Source organism: Salmo salar, chromosome 10, assembly GCF_965601325.2.
Source record: "Salmo salar chromosome 10, fSalSal1, whole genome shotgun sequence".
Lineage (NCBI taxonomy): Eukaryota > Metazoa > Chordata > Actinopteri > Salmoniformes > Salmonidae > Salmo > Salmo salar.
Window position 1 is genome coordinate 115,242,391 of NC_138300.1, and position 6,000 is coordinate 115,248,390.

Below are 6,000 nucleotides of genomic sequence, written 5' to 3' on the forward strand. Positions count from 1 at the left end.
GGCCTCATGTTACAGTAGGCCTCGTGTTACAGTAGGCCTCATGTTACAGCCAGGCCTCATGTTACAGTAGGACCTCATGTTACAGTAGAACCTCATGTTACAGCAGGCCTCGTGTTACAGTAGGCCTCATGTTACAGTCAGGCTTCATGTTACTGTAGGCCTCATGTTACAGTAGGCCTCATGTTACAGTCAGGCCTCATGTTACAGTAGGCCTCATGTTACAGTCAGGCCTGATGTTACAGTAGGACCCATGTTGCAGTAGGCCTCATGTTACAGCCAGGCCTCATGTTTCAGTCAGGCATCATGTTACAGCCAGGCCTCATGTTACAGTAGACCTCATGTTACAGCCAGGCCTGATGTTACAGCCAGGCCTCATGTTACAGTCAGACCTCATGTTACAGTAGGCCTCATGTTACAGTAGGCCTCATGTTACAGTAGACCTTGTGTTACAGTAGGCCTCATGTTACAGTAGGCCTCATGTTACAGCCACGCCTCATGTTACAGTAGACCTCATGTTACAGCCAGGCCTGATGTTACAGTAGACCTCATGTTACAGCCAGGCCTGATGTTACAGTAGGCCTCATGTTACAGTAGACCTCATGTTACAGCCAGGCCTGATGGTACAGTAGGCCTCATGTTACAGTAGACCTCATGTTACAGTAGGCCTCATGTTACAGTAGGCCTCATGTTACAGTAGGCCTCATGTTACAGCCAGGCTTCATGTTACAGTAGGCCTCATGTTACAGTAGACCTCATGTTACAGTAGGTCTCAAGTTACAGCCAGGCCTGATGTTACAGTAGGCCTCATGTTACAGTAGGCCTCATGTTACAGTAGACCTCATGTTACAGTAGGACCTCATGTTACAGTGGGCCTCGTGTTACAGTAGACCTCATGTTACAGCCAGGCCTGATGTTACAGTAGGCCTCATGTTACAGTAGGCCTCATGTTACAGTAGGACCTCTTGTTACAGTAGACCTCATGTTACAGTAGGCCTCATGTTACAGTAGGTCTTGTGCGGTGCACATAGTATGGTGATACATGCACCAAAAACCTCTCTAATTCCACACCTCATCAAGGATGCCTATTATGTTCACTTATTGAGGTGATAACGGTGATATAATGTTACAAAATGCCCCCCTTTCAATTAGAGAAAGCACAACAGCAGTGAAGGATGAAGGTATTTACCTCTCACTAGAAAGAGAGTTTAGCAGCATACAGTACATCACTGTTAGTGGCCATAACAATCCCTTCCTCTCACATTACTAGGCCTGGTCATGTTTGGGTTTAAATATTATTTTCCTCTGCAATTTACGGTGAGGAAAGAGTGGCTCAGTGATTCGGCAAGGTTAATTAGCAACAAGAATGGATCTTTGTTTTAATTCCACCGAGATGTTTAATTAAACCTCTCCACATAGTGCAAATGTCAATGTAATCTCCTTACAACTAATGCTTTTTCTTTTATTCCCTCATACACAACCTAAGGTGTTGCTGCTTGTGTATCAAGCAATCATCATCATCCAACCCTCAAATAAAACGTGAGAAATCATTAAATCCTTACCTACAGTGTATTAAGGAGAAATTAATTATACCAAATCCAATTATTACCTCACACATTTAAGTGCATATTATATTGGGGCTGCATGTAAGTTGAATCAAAGAATGGGGAAGTATCAGCTATTTATAAAAACAATTATACTTCATACCGCAAATTTGATTCACACAGCTTTCCTTCATAATAAAGCAGAAACATTCTAATAATCCACATCCACATTTCAAACAGAAAGTATATTACCATTGTCACATGCGCTGAATACAACAGGTGTAGACCATGGAATGCTTACTTACAAGCCCTTCCCACCCATGCAGACAATTATATATATATATATATATATATATACTGCTCAAAAAAATAAAGGGAACACTTAAAAAACACATCCTAGATCTGAATGAAATAAATAATCTTATTAAATACTTTTTTCTTTACATAGTTGAATGTGCTGACAACAAAATCACACAAAAATAATCAATGGAAATCCAATTTATCAACCCATGGAGGTCTGGATTTGGAGTCACACTCAAAATTAAAGTGGAAAACCACACTACAGGCTGACCCAACTTTGATGTAATGTCCTTAAAACAAGTCAAAATGAGGCTCAGTAGTGCCTGTATGACCTCCCTACAACGCCTGGGCATGCTCCTGATGAGGTGGCGGATGGTCTCCTGAGGGATCTCCTCCCAGACCTGGACTAAAGCATCCGCCAACTCCTGGACAGTCTGTGGTGCAACGTGGCGTTGGTGGATGGAGCGAGACATGATGTCCCAGATGTGCTCAGTTGGATTCAGGTCTGGAGAACGGGCGGGCCAGTCCATAGCATCAATGCCTTCCTCTTGCAGGAACTGCTGACCCACTCCAGCCACATGAGGTCTAGCATTGTCTTGCATTAGGAGGAACCCAGGGCCAACTGCACCAGCATATGGTCTCACAAGGGGTCTGAGGATCTCATCTCGGTACCTAATGGCAGTCAGGCTACCTCTGGCGAGCACATGGAGGGCTGTGCAGCCCACCAAAGAAATGCCACCCCACACCATGACTGACCCACCGCGAAACCGGTCATGTTGGAGGATGTTGCAGGCAGCAGAACGTTCTCCACGGCGTCTCCAGACTCTGTCACGTCTGTCACGTGCTCAGTGTGAACCTGCTTTCATCTGTGAAGAGCACAGGGCGCCAGTGGCGAATTTGCCAATCTTGGTGTTCTCTGACAAATGCCAAACGTCCTGCACGGTGTTGGGCTGTAAGCACAACCCCCACCTGTGGACGTCGGGCCCTCATACCACCCTCATGGAGTCTGTTTCTGACCGTTTGAGCAGACACATGCACATTTGTGGCCTGCTGGAGGTCATTTTGCAGGGCTCTGGCAGTGCTCCTCCTGCTTCTCCTTGCACAAAGGCGGAGGTAGCGGTCCTGCTGCTGGGCTGTTGCCCTCCTACGGCCTCCTCCACGTCTCCTGATGTACTGGCCTGTCTCCTGGTAGCACCTCCATGCTGTGGACACTACGCTGACAGACACAGCAAACCTTCTTGCCACAGCTCGCATTGATGTGCCATCCTGGATGAGCTGCATTACCTGAGCCACTTGTGTGGGTTGTAGACTCCGTCTCATGCTACCACTAGAGTGAAAGCACCGCCAGCATTCAAAAGTGACCAAAACATCAGCCAGGATGCATAGGAACTGAGAAGTGGTCTGTGGTCACCACCTGCTGAACCACTCCTTTATTGGGGGTGTCTTGCTTATTGCCTATAATTTCCACCTGTTGTCTATTCCATTTGCACAACAGCATGGGAAATTTATTGTCAATCAGTGTTGCTTCCTAAGTGGACAGTTTGATTTCACAGAAGTGTGATTGACTTGGAGTTACATTGTGTTGTTTAAGTGTTCCCTTTATTTTTTTGAGCAGTATATATATATATATACAGGCTGACCTGCCCGTAAGGTCCCCCTGCTCAAGAAAGCACATATACATGCCTGTATGAAGTTTGCCAATGAACATCTGAATGATTCAGAGGACAACTGGGTGAAAGTGTTGTGGTGAGATGAGACCAAAATGGAGCTCTTTGGCATCAACTCAACTCGCCGTGTTTGGAGGAGGAGGAATGCTGCCTATGATCCAAGAACACCATCCCCACCGTCAAACATGGAGGTGGAAACATTATGCTTTGGGAGTGTTTTTCTGCTAAGGGACAGGACAACTTCACCGCATCAAAGGGATGATGGACAGGGCCATGTACCATCAAATCTTGGGTGAGAACCTCCTTCCCTCAGCCAGGGCATTGAAAATGGGTCGTGGATGGGTATTCCAGCATGACAATGACCCAAAACACACGGCCAAGGCAACAAAGGAGTGGCTCAAGAAGAAGCACATTAAGGTCCTGGAGTGGCCTAGCCAGTCTCCAGACCTTAATCCCATAGAAAATCTGTGGAGGGTGCTGAAGGTTCGAGTTGCCAAACGTCAGTCTCAAAACCTTAATGACTTGGAGAAGATCTGCAAAGAGGAGTGGGACAAAATCCCTCCTGGGATGTGTGCAAACCTGGTGGCCAACTACAAGACACGTCTGACCTCTGTGATTGCCAACAAGGGTTTTGCCACCAAGTACTAAGTCATGTTTTGCAGAGGGGTCAAATACTTATTTCCCTCTTTGAAATGCAAATAATTTTATAACATTTTTGACGTGTTTTTCTGGATTTTTTAGTTGTTATTCTGTCTCTCACTGTTCAAATAAACCTACCATTAAAATTATAGACTGATCATTTCTTTGTCAGTGGGCAAACGTACAAAATCAGCAGGGGATCAAATACTTTTTTCCCTCACTGTAGCTTCATTCTTGTTTATTTTAACCCTCTTGTGTTACTATAATAGCTATATACAGGGAGTACCAGATCAATGTGGAGCTATATACAGTGAGTACCAGTACCAGATCATTGTGGAGCTATGTACAGGCAGTACCAGTACCAGATCAATGTGGAGCTATGTACAGGCAGTACCAGTACCAGATCAATGTGGAGCTATATACAGGGAGTACCAGATCAATGTGGAGCTATATACAGGGAGTACCAGTACCAGATCAATGTGGAGCTATGTACAGGCAGTACCAGTACCAGATCAATGTGGCGCTATATACAGGCAGTACCAGTATCATATCAATGTGGAGCTATGTACAGGGAGTACCAGTACCAGATCAATGTGGACCTTTATACAGGAAGTACCAGATCAATGTGGAGCTATATACAGGGAGTACCAGTACCAGATCACTGTGGAGCTATATACAGGCAGTACCAGTACCAGATCAATGTGGAGCTATGTACAGGCAGTACCAGTACCAGATCAATGTGGAGCTATGTACAGGCAGTACCAGTATCAGATCAATGTGGAGCTATATACAGGCAGTACCAGATCAATGTGGAGCTATGTACAGGCAGTACCAGTACCAGATCAATGTGCGGTGGTACACAGTATTTGAGGAACTGTATATATGTACATGAAGCAGGGTAAAGTGACTAGGCATCAGGATAGATAATAAAGAACAGAGTAGCAGCAGCATATGATGAGTGTGAAAGTGTGTGTGTATGCGTGCGTATGCGTGTGTATATGCATTTGTGTGTTATGTGTGTTTGTGCGTATGTAGGGCAGCCCCTGAATTGACTTTAATCAACACCTTATGCAAAAGGATTTACTGTCTTCTCAGGACTTCAGCATTCACTGTGTTGCTTTTGCCAACCCCCATTGTTACACCTCTGGGTAAAATCACATCAAATCTCATTTTATTTGTTACATGCACTGAATACAACAGGTACCGTGAAATGCTTATTTAAGAGCCCTTAACCAACAATGCAGTTCAAGAAATAGAGTTATATGTATTTACTAAATAAACTAAAGTAAAAAATAAAATAAAAAGTAACACAATAAAATAACAATAAAGAGGCTATATAACAGAGGTTCTGTTGTCTTGATAGGTCTGTAGGTATGATATCTGATTGCAGGGTAACTTTACAGTAATTGTATAGGTCAACAACTCAGATTTTTTATCCAAACAACTGAGATGTTGTAAAGGGGTCTCAGATTCATTGTCTCTTTCTTGTTTGATGCCATTCCATTAACTAGTTCTAGCCATTATTATGAGCCTTCCTCACTACTCAACTATAGTCTCTTGCATATTTCCACTAGATGTTGGAACATTGCTGAGGGGACTTGCTTCCATTCAGCCAAGAGGTTGGGCACTGATGTTGGGCGATAATGCCTGGCTCACAGACGGCGTTCCAATTTATTCCAAAGGTGTTCGATGGGGTTGAGGTCAGGGCTCTGTGCAAGCCAGTCAGGTTCTTCTACACCGATCTCGACAAACGATTTCTGTATGGACCTTGCTTTGTGCACGGGGGCATTGTCATGCTGAAACAGGAACTGGCCTTTTTCAAACTGGTGCCACAAAGTTGGAAGCACAGAATT